We start from the raw sequence: 17,201 nt of genomic DNA on the forward strand, positions 1-17,201 counted from the left end.
AAGAAAGATATAAAATTTCCTTAAATATCCTTTGGACTAACCCTAACTAAAGACATCTCTAGACCAGGCCCGATGTCACGACCCGTCTAGGGGGCCGCGACGAGCGCCCAGTGCTAGCCCACCCGGGCACCCCTTGGCTTGCACTTGCACTTGCATCTAGGTGAGCCACATAATTAAACGCATAATTCTATTCATTCATCATGCTAGTCCCATTGGACAACAATGCCTTTACATTATCATTGGCATCTATGCCACACCAATGTACATGAGCCGACAAGGCTATCAAAATGATATACAAAATATAGGCCGACAAAGTCAGACATATCTAACCATATACACGTATCTACGAGCCTCTAAGGAGAGTATAACATATCACATAAGCGGGACAGGACCCCGCTATGCCCATAATTATGTACAAAAAAGAATAAGTACCCAAAAGCTATTTCTCCGAATGAAAAGGAGCTCTGCTACTTAGTCTCTGGGAATGTGACTATGGATCAAGCCTGTCTCCCTGTGCACTTGCGGGAATGACGCAGCGTCCACAAACAAAAGGACGTCAGTACGAAGAATGTACTGAGTATGTAAAGCATGATCAATATCAACATAGAAACATAATGAACAACATGGGGAATAGCACAAGATGGGAGATGGTAATATCATCGTCACAGGCACTTACTTTCCTTACATAGGATCTTTCCATTTCTAATGCGTATTTATGTACATACATCCATATCTGTATCCATTCCATATCAATACTCGTATTCGTATACATACCCTTATTCGCATTCATATCATATCATGTATGTATTCATACTCATCTCCATATCATATACATAATTATATCATATACATAGCATTTACGTAGCATACCCGACCATGCAGGATCGGTGTTTCATACATACTTGGCCAACCAAGGCTCAAGGTGGCACATACCTGGCCCTACCAAGGCTTCAGGGTTACATCTACTTGGCCCTACCAAGGCATCAGGGTTATCCGTACCATCTGCAGAGGTGTGCGCGTGTTACGTAATCATATACATACTTATTTACATATCTTACCCGGCCTCATAAGCTTGGGGTTCCATAATAATCATACGTAGATACATATACATAATAGCTCATAAGCACCGTTACTATTTACATCATTATCATAATCTTCATCAACATCATTATTACTATTATCGTCATTCATCACGTTTATCTTTATAGGCTTACTCGTCATACGAGGGATTTAGTACAATCGTGGCGTATCAAGAATCGTGAGCTTACTAGCTCGGAAGATCAACTCATGTGAAGGATATCATAGTCTCATAGAAGATTTAGATATTTGGCCAAAGAACCATGCCTTATGAAAGAAGGGTTTGCCTTACATACCTTTCCGTTGAACTATTCTACACTTGCACATTCTCCTTCGACGATCGCGTTTCTACCTTCATTAAAGTCATACTATCATTAGAATCGATAGCTAGCATATATGACTAAAACTAGGGAAAATCAGACAGCATCTCCTTTACTTATATGACATTCCTCCATAACGTATATCAACTCCCAAACGTCAATAATACATTCGCAATGCCATAACAATAGTCATTATTCATCCACATTATCCACATTTCTTAATTTATCTTCAATCACCCATATCCATGGCTATAACACACGACTATGTCCATTCACGTACATTGCTCATCTCATATTCGCAACATCATTTATAACATATTTACATCACAACACATCAAGACTCATAACTCAATTCAAGCTATTTCTTAAAATGGCACTATTCCACATTCATGACCCATTTTTCTATACCCTTTTACAATCCAAGTATTCCAACTCTCAAATACCTTAAACAACATAGAAATACCATGAATCTTACCTTAGATATCATAGGAACAAGCCTTGGTTGATAATACTCCACTTGAGCAAAAACCCTAGTTCACCTCCAATGAGATTTCTTGACTTGTATGATCTGTAATGTGTTTTCTTACAGTTGATTCACTTGGTTTATGTTGTTGATCATTAATAATCCTTGAATTCTTGTGGAATAAATGTAGAGAGATATTTTAGAGAGAAGGGATGAAATGTGGAAATGAAATAATAAACTTGGTCCCCTTTTTAATAACCCAACATCTGATCTGAAATGAACAGTGGTCGAAAGTGCACAGTGGTCGTAAACCCAGTTTGCGGGCCGTATTCCAGTTTACGGTCCGTATTCTGTGGGCGTATTTAAGCATAACAGAACCAGAAAGTCAGGATGAGACGTGGTGATTTACGAACACAGTTTACGGGCCGTATTTCAGTTTACAGCCTGTATTTCAAGTGGTCTTTAACCATTCAAGCATTTGACAGAAAGTTGATGTTTTGGAAGTTAAAATACGACATGGCAGTTTACGGGCCGTATACCACTTTACGGTCCGTATTCCATTTTACGTTCAACTGGCCAAAGTGCAAATCTGCAACTTTCCACATTCTCAGAACCTATAGTTAATCATTATGGAGCATAACCTATCTCTTATTGCAATTGCCTTTGGAATCTTACTTAGGGTCGTCAAACGTCGTTCCCTTCTTATTAAAACATCGTATACGCTATGCCCTTTGTTTGCCTATCCACTGTACGTTCGCGGGGAAATTTTCAAGGTTTAACATTCTTCCCCCCTTTTGGAACATTCGTCCTCGAATGTTAAACACTCAGGGTCCTACGAAAATTTCGCCAGAGTTTCCCCTGTAATTTGGCACTACCAACCTGTCACAACAACCCATAATATCCTCGCCTCACAGGGCTATGTCACAATATTAACATATCTATGGCCACACACGACCAAAAGCAAGAAAAGGAAATCATACATACCTTATGATCTTGATATCTCATCTTGGATCTCTTCCAACGGCTGAAATAAATGCGGGTATCTAGATCGCATACTTTCTTCCGCTTCCCATGTCATTTCCTCTCATTTACTGCTTCTCCATAGAACCTTAACTGAGGCCACCTCTTTGTTTCTAAGCCTCCGTACTTGCCTATCTAGAATGGCAATGGACACTTCTTCATAAGTCAACTTTTCTGTCACTTGTACATCGCTTATTGGCACGATCTTAGTAGGATCTCCAACATATTTCCGAAGCATCAAAACATGAAAAACTGGATGGACTGACTCCAAATCCGGAGGTTAATCTAATTCGTAGGCCACTATGCCCACTTTGCGCACAATATCATAAGGCCCAACGTATCGGGGACTAAGCTTCCCCTTTTTGCCAAATCTCATTACACCCTTCATTGGTGACACTTCAAGAATACCCAATCTTTTACTTGGAACTCTAAGTCTCTTCGACGATTATCCGCATAGGACTTTTGACGACTTTGGGCTACTAATAACCGATCTTGTATGAGCTTGACTTTCTCTATGGCTTGCTGGACCAAGTCTGGCCCTATCAGTCTAGCCTCTCCTGTTTCAAACCACCCAATTGGGGATCTACACTTTCGCCCATATAAAGCTTCATACGGTGCCATTTGAATGCTAGAATGATAACTATTATTGTAAGCAAATTCAATGAGTGGCAAATGGTCATCCCAATTTCCTTCAAAATCTATCATACATGCCCGCAACATATGTTCAAGAGTCTGAATGGTACGCTCGGCGTGTCCATCAGTCTGTAGGTGAAATGTCGTACTAAGGCTCACTTGGGTCCCTAGACCCTCTTGGAAAGACTTCCAAAAGTTGGCTGAAAACTGAGTTCCTCTGTCTGAGATGATAGATACTGGAACACTATGGAGTTTCACTATCTCTTTCAGATAAAGCTTTGCATAATCTTCAGCCATATACGTCATTCTGACTGGTAAGAAATGAGCTGACTTGGTGAGTCTATCCACAATCACCCATATGGAATCATACTTACGTCGAGAACGGGGTAAATCTGTAATGAAATCCATGTTAATCGCTTCCCACTTCCAAGTTGGGATTTCTATAGCTTGCAACAATCCACCCGGCTTTTGGTGCTCGATTTTCACTTGTTGACAATTGGGACATTGAGCTACGAATTCCGCTATATCTTTTTTCATTCCATTCCACCAATATATAGACTTAAGGTCACGATACATTTTCGTCGCTCCGGGGTGAACAGAATAACAGGAACAATGAGCTTCTCTCAATATCTGGTGGCATAAACCTGCCACATCGGGAATGCATAATCTCCCTCAACATTGGAGAACTCCGTCTCCTGAAAGCTCAAATGATGACTCCTCTTTCTGAGGAAGTGTATCTCTGTAATGCCTTAGCATGGAATCTTCGTATTGTCGCTCTTTCACTTCTGCTACTAGCGACGAGACTGCTGAATTCTGGATAGTAGCTCCTTGGCTACTTGAGTCCACTACTCGAACTCCTAGACTAGCTAGCTGCTGAAGCTCACGGGCTATTTCTCTCTTCTCGGGTCGTACATCACACAAACTTCCCGTAGATCTGCGGCTAAGAGCATCAGCCACAACATTTGCCTTTCCGGGGTGATATAAGATATCAACATCATAATCTTTTAGCAATTCCAACCACCGTCGCTGCCGTAAATTCAAATCTTTTTGTTTGAAGATATACTGAAGACTCTTATGATCTGTATAAATATCCACATGGACACCATATAAATAATGTCTCCATATCTTTAATGCATGAACCATTGCAACCAATTCTAGATCATGGGTCGGATAATTTTGCTCATGTTTTCATAATTGCCTTGAAGCATACGCGATTACTTTACCATGTTGCATCAATACATAGCCTAGCCCAATGCCTAAAGCATCGCAATAGACAACATATCCTTCCAATCCCTCTGGAAGTGTCAAAACTGGGGCGAAAGTCAATCTACCTTTAAACTCTTGGAAGCTACGTTCACAAGCATCTGTCCATTGAAACTTTGCCGATTTCTAGGTCAACGTTTTGAGTGGTGCAGAAATAGAAGAAAAACCTTCAACGAATCTCTTGTAATAACCTGCTAAGCCCAGAAAGCTACGAACCTCTGTAGGAGTCGTGGGCCTTGGCCAAGTCTTCACGGCCTCAATCTTGTGACTATCCACACGAATACCATTGGCTGCCACAATATGCCCCAGAAATGCCACTGAGTTCAACCAAAACTCGCATTTGGAAAACTTTGCAAACAACTCTCGAGTTCGAAGAACTCCAAGGATAGTACGTAAATGATCCGTATGTTTTGCCTTGGATCTAGAATACACCAAGATATCATCGATAAATACAATCACAAATAAATCCAGAAAGGGCCTGAACACATTGTTCATCAAATCCATAAACACTGCCGGTGCATTAGTTAGCCCAAATGACATTACCCGAAACTCAAAATGACCATATCTTGTTCTGAAAACTGTCTTAGGGATATCTTTCTCCCTAACTCTCACTTGGTGATACCCGGTGTCACGACCCGACTAGGGGCCGTGACGAGTACCCGATACTTGTACCGAGCACTCCTTATCTATCATATTACCTTTACCTCTTAGCAAGCCGTGTAAACAGAGCCATATTTTTTTTTTTTGAACATTAACATTAGCAGCGTCATTATGAACATAGGCTAGTAAACTTCGTTATCACTTTCTATAACAACATTAACATGCTAGAACACCATATGTCCAACTGTACCTGACTGACTGTACATATCTGTCTACGAGCCTCTAGACATAGTACGCTTATACATAGAAAGGGCCAGGTGCTGCCGTGCCCGAATATACATACACAAAATAGTACCGCAGAAGTGGGGCTCCGGAACAACTGGAGCACTGTCAACACTGCTGGTAAGGCTTCTAAGGATCAAGTCCACCCGTCTGCTGACCTGCGCGGCATGAAACGCAGCGTCCACAAGAAGGGACGTCAGTACGAATAGTGTACCGAGTATGTAAGGCAGAGAAAATAATACAAGCAGTAACATAGAGTACGATTAATAATATCATGGAGTCACAGGGCATATAACGAGGCGAGAAAGTAACCTGTGCATAGGAAGGCCCCTTGTCAGGCCGGCTGTCATGTAGGCTTGTCCTTTCGTCTTTGAAACGTTTCTTTTCATAAGCATAGGAATTAACATTTACATATTACTTATTCTCGTGTACAGAAAACAGTACATTTCAGTAACGGCACCTTCTGCTCACATTTACAGACGCCGAATACAATCGGCTCCACCCCCACGGTGTCCCTTATTCTCGTATACAGAAAACAGTACAATTCAGTGAACAGTATCTTTTATTCACATTTACAGACACCGAATACATCGGCTCTCCCAAGCCCCCTCCCCAACGGTGTCCCAACACATTACATCATATATAGGTAGCATACATTATATATATACAGACGCCGCATACGGCTCTCCCATATCCCGCGTCCGGGCATCCCGCGTCCAGGATGGAATCCAGCTGAATCAGGTGGTGATATAACAGTGACCCTTCCCCTTTCCCCATACACATATACATATACATTTGCTTATCTTTTATACATATACACGTCTCATATACAATTACTTATCTTATTTATATATACATATCCATACACATATACCTATTTTATATACATATATCATATAAGCACACAAGAGCCAAGGAAAATCATGTATTCATCGGAGTGACGTAAGGTCGGTGACCTCCGATTACGTTATGGAATGCTAGTTATAGCTTTGTCTCACCTTGAAGGAACAAGTATTTTAAGGCGAGAGTATCAACGGAGAATAGTATTACAGTAACCGTAGAATGAAATCGTGGGCATCATAGATGACCGTCATAGGCTTTGGAGTCAGAGAAAATAAAGATATAGCTAGGAAATATAAATACGATTCAAAAATTAGTGTATCTCTTTCATGTTTACATAAGGTACTTAGCTTAGTCATAGAGTCGTTCCGGTCGTACTTATCAAAGGTACATTCTTTTGTCTAACATTGTAATTATCATTATCCTCATAGAAACATTCTCGTTAGAGTAGTCATAGTACTTATCATTCGGTAACGAGATTGGGATCAAAAGTCCCCTTTGGATTTACTTCAAGTAAGTCAACCACGACTATAGGAAAATCCGAGAGTAACGGGCCCACCTCGGGCCGGATGAGGTAGCGTATACGATTTACGTATGTTACGTGTCATAGCGTTACTTGTGAGGGTCTTAGGGTAATCGGGTCCCATTTATACAAGTTCTAAGGGTGTAGGAGGTTTTTCCAACAATTGGCACACTTTCTAGTTCAATTCTATTGAACAAAAAGTGGAAAACTTTAGGTGCGGATTCCGGGGAACCGAGTTGTCCCCGAGGCTCGTACCCAACTTATTACAACTAAGACATGCCGTAGAAAGAAGGGTGAAGCCTTACATACCTCTTTCCGCTCCTTTTGCTATTCCAAATTCACGTTGCAATCTCGTCAAAATCTGCGAATTGGTCATGTTTACCAAAACTCTCATTAGTATATTTAGAGTTGAAATCTTAAGGTAATACTTGGCTACCAAAATTTCGGCAGCATCTCCTCTGTAAATATACCATCCTCGACATTCAATTTAGTCAAATTCTCATCAAACACAATCCGGGAATTCAAACCCGGCCAAACTATCAACATGAATTCAACAATCACACTAGCGATCCATACATTCAATTCAAGATACATGATATCAATTTACTACTTTCTTCCAAAACCTTCCAACTCCAATAAAACAATGCAATCTTCTAATATATATATATATATTCCAACGACCCCATACCAATATCATTGTCTTTCATACGCGTAAGAACATCACATTCAATATGCATGATTTCTAAAATAAGTCTCCAACTTCACAACTAAGGTTCCTAGACATTCATTAGCAACATAGGATTCACAATATAACAACAACCAAAACACTACATAAAATTAACTCATTCACCTCCATACTATACCACAACCTCACGGCCACACACACACAACACTCACGGCCACACTTCATGCATGCATGACTACATTCTCTCCAAATTCATCAACTTCCATCTTCCACATATCATTCACAACCATAACAACCAAACACTAAACAAAATAATTGAAATATGATTCTTATTCATATATGAATATGCACGGCCACATACTAATTTCCTCTCCTTCATGAATTTCATCCATTTTAGCATACTACAACACATATAAACCATGTATAACACATAAAACAAGATTAGAATTTACCTTTCTTCTTCAACTTCTCACTTGCCTAACTCTTGGCAACTTGTATGATTTTGAACCTTTCTTGTTCCAACAACAACTCCACCTTGTTGTGCACCCCCTACTTGGTAGAAAATGATTTTTGCAAGAATTTTTATCAATTTTCCTTGGAAATTTTTCTCTTGGCCGAAGGCCTTGGGGTTTTTCTCCTTCTTTTCTCTCTTTTGTTTTCTTGAAGTTTCTAGAGTCTTATGAGATAATTATGAGTTTTTTCATCCTTTTAATTCATAAATTTTTTATCCCACATGGGCTTGGTCCCAAGTATGGCCGGTTGGGCCTTTAATTGTTTTTCCTAAAATTTCCAAGCCCACTTATGTTGTGAGCTAGGCCTTGTAATTCATGAAAACAAATTTTCAAACTCCCAAATTTGCCCTTCGTCTCCCTCCATATTTCCACGAGTTATGTCGTGAATTCCTCTTTATGCTCTTAACCTTTCTCATTGTCTTCACTTCTAAATTTTTCATAAACAACTCATGTGTCAAACAACATAAAATATTGCTTTGCTTATTGTCTTCCCGCGATTGTCTTGAATTATCCGATTGCACAAAATGCGGGATATAACACCCGGACCTCAAATCGTTCTTTGAAAACCATTTGGCGCCTTGTAATTGATCAAATAAGTCATCAATCCTCGGAAGAGGATACTTGTTCTTAATCGTCACCTTATTCAATTGACGGTAATCAATGCAAATTCTCAAGGAGCCGCCTTTCTTTCGGACGAACAATACGGGTGCACCCCACGGGGATGAACTAGGCCTAATAAAGCCTTTTTCAAGCAAGTCTTTTAATTGCTCCTTCAACTCTTTCAATTATGCGGGAGCCATTCTATAAGGAGGAATAGATATAGGCTTAGTGGCTTGCAACACATCAATGGCAAAATCAATCTCCCGCTCGGGAGGAAGGCCTGGAAGTTCTTCTGGGAACACATCCGGAAATTCATTTACTACAGGAACTGACTGAAGAGTCGGCGATTCAGCTTCTACATCTTGAACCCGGACTAGATGGTAAATGCAACCTTTCGTGATCATTTTCCTTGCCTTTAGATAGGAAATAAACCTACCTTTTGGAGACACCGTATTTCCTTTCCATTCTAAAACTGGTTCTCCCGAAAATTGAAAATGAACCATTTTCATCCTACAATCGACATTGGCGTAGAAAGAATCCAACCAATCCATGCCCATAATAATATCAAAATCCACCATTTCTAACTCATGCAAGTCAATCATGGTACGATGATCACAAATCACAACTACGCAATTTCTATATACTCGGCTAGCTATTACCAATTCACCAACGGGTGTAGAGACCTCAAAAGGTTTGATCAACTCTGGTTCGACTCTAAATCGACCCGTAATATGTGGAGTAACATATGACAATGTGGAGCCCGGATCAATCAAAGCATATACATCATGAGAGAATACCGATAATATACCTGTGACCACGTCAGGAGAAGACTCAAGATCTTGGTGTCCAGTCAAAGCATAAACACGGTGCTGAGGACCGCTAGAACTAGAACTCTCCCTCTGCCTCTACCATGGCCGACTGGCGCATGTGAACCTGGCCCCATAGGGCATACAGACGCTGAAGACCCGGCTACCGACCCTGAGGGCTGGATTCTACCTTTACCATGAACTGAGGGGCAATCACGCATGATATGGCCTGGTCGACCACATGAATAGAAAACATCTGAACCCAATCGGCATCGATCCCAATGCAACTTCCCACACTGGGAACATCGTAGTGCGGGTGGCCTGGCCTGACCCGAATCATCTCTAAACTGAGACCTTGAATAACTCTGACTCGGCCCGGAACGAATAGATCTATCGAATATCTGGCCGAAAAACCGGGGAGGTGCACTAGTCATAGAATAGCCTGAGTGCCTGGGAAACTGTTGCCTGTGCCCACCTTTAAACTCACTCATCGGACCTGAAGATCTGGCCCTCTTGCTATGTCCCCTATCATGCTCGCGTTCACTTCTCTGCTGTTGTAAGCTTTCTTCTAAGTTCTGAACATGAGCCTGAATGCGTGCAATATCCATATTGTCCTGAAGGGACGCAGTCAAACAGCTATCCATCAAATGCGGCCCTAGGCCTTTCACAAATCGGTGTACTCGGTCACCCATATCCACTACCATGGCCGAGGCATATCTAGCCAAAGAATTGAAGCGGAGACTATACTCTAGAGCACTCATGCTACCTTGCCTCAAATTTAAGAACTTATCGGCTCTAGCTCGCTGAACTTCTAGAGGCATATAATGTCGGAGGAAGGCATCAACAAACTTTTGCCATACCGAGGGAGGTGCATTGGCCCCACGTGAAGCCATCCAAACGGTGTACCATTGGATCGAGACATCTCTCAATCTATACGACGCTAACTCCACCGATTCGGTGTCCGAAGCATGTATCAAACGAAGCGTCCTCAACATACCATCAATGAAGTGCTGAGGGACCTCCTCTGGCTTTGACCCAAAGAATTCCGGAGGGTTCAAAGTAATAAAGTCACGGACCCTTGCACTAACAGCCCTATCACCTTGCCCTGTACTCTGCCGCTGAGTCTGAGCAGCAACCAACTGAGTAAGCAAATGTATGGCCTCTTTCACATCTTGGCCTGAAGAATCCGGTGGAGGAGCTGGAGGTGCTGAAGCCGGGGCTGAGGCTCCCTCGCGCTCCTCTAATATAGGTACTGAACGGGAGGACTGAGATTGAGCCGCACTCTGGGACTCACTTTCCTCTACTACCGGTGGCGGTGCTCTTTCAGCCCGCTTTTCTGCCACCGTCTTACCCTTTTGGGCTGCTGTAGCCTTTCTCTTTACAGGCATTTCTGAAATACACAACATACGGTTAAGGGACAAGAATTTCTTATATCATAGCTCTATCGCACGATTCTTATGAAGAAAGAAGGTCATTTATTCCTAAAATGTCGCAGCTTCTTGTTTATAAGTGTGGCGCGCAACACACCCATAACCAAGACCCTACTAGACACGGTTCGTAGACACACCCTAGGACTGAACTGCTCTTATATCACTTTTGTCACGACCCATCTAGGGGGCCGCGACGAGCGCCCGGTGCTAGCCCACTTGGGCACCACTTGGCTTACACTTGCACTTGCATCTAGGTGAACCACATAATTAAACACATAATTCTATTCATTCATCATACTAGTCCCATTGGACAACAATGCCTTTACATTATCATTGGCATCTATGCCACACCAATGTACATGAGCCGACAAGGCTATCAAAATGATATACAAAATATAGGCCGACAAAGTCAGACATATCTAACCATATACACGTATCTACGAGCCTCTAAGGAGAGTATAACATATCACATAAGCGGGACAGGACCCCGCTATGCCCATAATTATGTACAAAAAAGAATAAGTACCCAAAAGCTATTTCTCCGAATGAAAAGGAGCTCTGCTACTTAGTCTCTGGGAATGTGACTATGGATCAAGCCTGTCTCCCTGTGCACTTGCGGGAATGACGCAGCGTCCACAAACAAAAGGACGTCAGTACGAAGAATGTACTAAGTATGTAAAGCATGATCAATATCAACATAGAAACATAATGAACAACATGGGGAATAGCACAAGATGGGAGATGGTAATATCATCGTCACAGGCACTTACTTTCCTTACATAGGATCTTTCCATTTCTAATGCGTATTTACGTACATACATCCATATCTGTATCTATTCCATATCTGTACTCGTATTCGTATACATACCCTTATTCACATTCATATCATATCATGTTTGTATTCATACTCATCTCCATATCATATACATAATTATATCATATACATAGCATTTACGTAGCATACCCGGCCATGCAGGATCGGTGTTTCATACATACTTGGCCAGCCAAGGCTCAAGGTGGCACATACTTGGCCCTACCAAGGCTTCAGGGTTATATCTACTTGGCCCTACCAAGGCATCAGGGTTATCCATACCATCTGCAGAGGTGTGCGCGTGTTACGTAATCATATACATACTTATTTACATATCTTACCCGGCATCATAAGCTCGGGGTTCCATAATAATCATACGTAGATACATATACATAATAGCTCATAAACACCTTTACTATTTACATCATTATCATAATCGTCATCAACATCATTATTACTATTATCGTCATTCATCATGTTTATCTTTATAGGCTTACTCGTCATACGAGGGATTTAGTACAATCATTGCGTATCAAGAATCGTGAGCTTACTAGCTCGGAAGATCAAATCATGTGAAGGATATCATAGTCTCATAGAAGATTTAGATATTTGGCCAAAGAACCATGCCTTATGAAAGAAGGGTTAGCCTTACATACCTTTCCGTTTAACTATTCTACACTTGCACATTCTCCTTCGACGATCGCGTTTCTACCTTCATTAAAGTCATACTATCATTAGAATCGATAGCTACCATATATGACTAAAACTAGGGAAAATCAGACAGCATCTCCTTTACTTATACGACATTCCTCTATAACGTATATCAACTCCCAAACGTCAATAATACATTCGCAATGCCATAACAATAGTCATTATTCATCCACATTATCCACATTTCTTAATTTATCTTCAATCACCCATATCCATGGCTATAACACAGGACTATGTCCATTCACGTACATTTCTCATCTCATATTCGCAACATCATTTATAACATATTTACATCACAACACATCAAGACTCATAACTCAATTCAAGCTATTTCTTAAAATGGCACTATTCCACATTCATGACCCATTTTTCTATACCCTTTTACAATCCAAGTATTCCAACTCTAAAATACCTTAAACAACATAGAAATACCATGGATCTTACCTTAGATATCATAAGAACAAGCCTTGGTTGATAATACTCCACTTGAGCAAAAACCCTAGTTCACCTTCAATGAGATTTCTTGACTTGTATGATCTTTAATGGGTTTTCTTACAGTTGATTCACTTGGTTTATGTTGTTGATCATTAATAATCCTTGAATTCTTGTGGAATAAATGTAGAGAGATGTTTTAGAGAGAAGGGATGAAATGTGGAAATGAAATAATAAACTTGGTCCCCTTTTTAATAACCCAACATCTGATTTGAAATGAACAGTGGTCGAAAGTGCACAGTGGTCGTAAACCCAGTTTGCGGGCCGTATTCCAGTTTACGGTCCGTATTCTGTGGGCGTATTTAAGCATAACAGAACCAGAAAGTCAGGATGAGACGTGGTGATTTACGAACACAGTTTACGGGCCGTATTTCAGTTTACGACCCGTATTTCAAGTCGTCTTTAACCATTCAAGCATTTGACAGAAAGTTGAATTTTTGGAAGTTGAAATACGACATGGCAGTTTACGGGCCGTATACCACTTTACGGTCCGTATTCCATTTTACGTTCAACTGGCCAAAGTGCAAATCTGCAACTTTCCACATTCTCAGAACCTATAGTTAATCATTATGGAGCATAACCTATCTATTATTGCAATTTCCTTTGGAATCTTACTTAGGGTCGTCAAACGTCGTTCCCTTCTTATTAAAACATCGTATACGCTATGCCCTTTGTTAGCCTATCCACTGTACATTCACGGGGAAATGTTCAAGGTTTAACACCCGACTAGGGCTTCCTGCGTATCCTTCTACATGGACGTCAGGTCGGCACGGTTCTTAATAATATTTATAGGGAGGGGGTAACTTTTTATATGCAAAAGTGGGGCACACCTAATATCTACCCAGAAATATAGCTCCGCGAGTCACTGTCCTTACGAACTCGCTCTCTCATTTTTCCTTTCTTCTCAGTACTGTGGAAGAAGGATGACCAAAATCTCTCCCATACTGATCTTGTCCTCGAGCTCGAGCTTGAATGCATAACATTCTTCTATGTCATGACCCATAGCTCCAGTATGGTACAGGAAGAATTTGTTCTTGTTGGATCCTAATGGAGCGGGCTCGTGGACAGGTTCCATAGGTCTGATCTTTCTTAAAGTAGCCAAAGTTGAGAAGAAGCGGTCGTACGATCCTCGAAGACCATGAAATCATATCGCCAAATTTGAGTACCCACGGTGACCCCTTCTCTGAGAATAATAGGGTCATGGACTAGCACGGTGTGTGGACCCCACAAAGTCCCAACGATCCTATTATTGATCAAGCTGCAAATCCTCTTCCTTAGTCCTAAGCACTCATTCAAGGTATGACCCGCCTGGTTGCGGTGAAACGGGCATCTTTTGTAGGCGTTCACAATCTTGGGCGGTGGCAACCTAGCTCTAGTAGTGTAAGACACTCCCGTGGCGGTCATCTTTCCGAACACCTCCTTACAGATGATGGGCCGTGGGGCCCTCTAAATGGGGAAGAATAGGCTTTGAAGGCTATGCCCCACCAAGTAGGTTCGGAAGGGCCTGCTCTCCCAAAATTCTCTGACGCCATAGTAGAAGCCGTAGGTACCAGCATGGGTGAGAGTGCATAGAAGTTAGATCCCTCGTTGGTTGGGGCATAGTAGTCAGATCTATCATTCATATCATTCTCTTCTTCTTGAAACTTGGGAAACATCTCCAATGGTTCATCGTTTTCTCCGACCTCTATGTCGATAGGCTCCAATTTTTCTTCCTCCATATCTTGGGGTTATTCTTTCTTCTCTTCTAGCTCTTATTCCTCTTCAATGGGTTTGGAGGCTTCCTGTTGCAGCTCCGACTCTTCTTGCGAGTCTGATTCCATCACCCATGGGTCTAACCTAGCTCCTTGGTTTTCATTCACTCCTTCTGGAGTCCTTTCTGTAGGTGTCACAAGCCTTCTCTCTAAGGGTATATAATTCAGCACTAATTCTCTCACTTCTTTCGGAACATTCCCATAATATTGCTCTTGAGTTATGCCTTCTGGTGGATTCCCAACTATACCCAGTAATCTGTCTACCTCCTTAATTTTCTTTCCTATTTCCTGGAGGTGCTTTTCCATTTGTAGCACCTTATCCCATAGCATCTTGGCTGTTTCTCCTAATGTCCGCGCTTTCTGCTCTTCTTGGTTTGCCATCGTAAGTCAACCTTTAGTGGAGATAAATTCGGGTAAGCCTTGTGGTTTTTCTTTTGGGTATGTAGCTTAGATCATCGGACCAATTGTACTCAAGCTTTAATATATGATAACACACATAGCAAGTAGGCATGTGAAGCACGTAGCAAGTACTCATGTAATTTGCAGATATTTATACTACTCGCGTTCCTAAGGCCCTTTTGAGTTAAGACTCTCTTAATCGCTTGAAACATGTAAGTGCCATTTGTGAAGATGAACCATTGCCCCAAAAAATCATCATTAGTTAATAAATAATAAAAATATCTTCCCCGAAGGGATTACAAAGATGATGAATCCGATATGAGGATTGATATAAAGAAATAAATCAGCAGGGTCCTTCTCCAGCTGCTGATGTCGAGGCTTGGCTTGTCTTGGCCTTCTTGACCCTCCGAAAGGTGGTCTGAATCAAAAGTTGTGCTTCCATCCTGACTATCACCGGGTCTATTTCTTATAAGATCTTGGCCAAATGCTCATCTGTGCTTTCCAAACACTCCTTCAAATGCTCTTTTTCTTGGGCATCATGAGAAAGTATGGGCCCCGGGATGGATGCACTGGCCAAGTGTCCCTGTAAACACTCATAATACCCTGGGTCACATCCCGCTTCGAACCTGTCTGGAGCTAAAGTGTCTGGACCCCAACTCACGCGACCATTCCATTTCCTGAGAATTACACCGGCGTTCTTGATTTTCTACTCGGTATGCTCGATAATAAATTGCTTGGGGTTCCCCATCTGGGGCATCAATTGCCTTCTACCAAATTTCCTTAAGACCCGAGATGGATAGTAAGGACAGGTTTCTCAAACCCCAACTAATGGCACAAATGGGTAATTTTTGCCCCGAACCACTATGCTTTCAGAAATGAAGTCAGGGAATATCCACTGGATCCTATCTTCAGTCAACACTGCAAAGAAACGGGCCCACACCCCTTTGGACATGTAACCAAGGTTCTGATAGTAATTTGTTAGGCGGTCTATCCTGTTGTTGTTGCTTAGATACTGGACTCCTTCAGCCATGTTAATGTGTTTGATAATCCACCACTGTAGCAACATGTTACACCCTTGGAAGTATAAAAAATGATTCTGGCATTTGTCTAAAGCCCGAAAAATATCTGCCAGGATGATTGGTGCCAAGTTAAAATACTTGGTTTCTTGATCCTTGGTTATACCATAGAAGATAGCATGGGTCAAGTAAATCACTCGAATGTCCATGGCCAGCGACTCATTCTTCGAGACTACAATAGTGCTTTGTAGGGCTATGGCAAACGCCAAAGGTCTAACAGCTTCCCATTCTTCTCTACTCTTGAACTTCATCTGATACAAATTATACCAGGTGACGTCCCTGAACCTCCAGTATAGATCCCTAAAGGCTATCGTGGGCTCTTGTGCCCAGGGCGCCTCAGTTAAGGCGAGAAACTTCATGATTTGGCTAACGGTGGGCCTTTGTGGAAATAACAGATTGTGATATGTCTTTTGTCATCTCCTTAGATAGGTTCCATCGTTGTCTATGGAATCCCTAATTTCCTCTAGGGTCGGAGTCGTTTCGATATCACCAAAACAAAACGCATTTCCTTGTTTTCCCAATTCCCGGCTAATACCTCTATTAGCTCGGGACAACCTTTCGTGGTCATAATAGAGGGTAGATGACCTAGAGTGCAGCTAACTGTCCTTTGATGAGCATCACTCAACCATTCCCACAAAGCTCTCAACCAGTCTGTAGCCTCGGTAACTATGTCAAAATGAATTTTGCATTCCATCTACAAAACAAAACACGGTTAAGATTCGTCCATCCCCATAGGATCAATAGTTCATCACATAGGCACAAACATGTTTCTACATAGCACATAAATGAAATGCGGTGTTCTTCAGGACATAGACCGTCCGAACACAAGGTAGTATCTCTTAATGAGCTTTAGGTAGGTCTAAGGTACCCAAAGCTCGTCTAAGTATGAATTCTCTAGTTCAGTAGG

Source organism: Lycium barbarum, chromosome 1, assembly GCF_019175385.1.
Source record: "Lycium barbarum isolate Lr01 chromosome 1, ASM1917538v2, whole genome shotgun sequence".
NCBI classification, from domain to species: Eukaryota; Viridiplantae; Streptophyta; class Magnoliopsida; order Solanales; family Solanaceae; genus Lycium; species Lycium barbarum.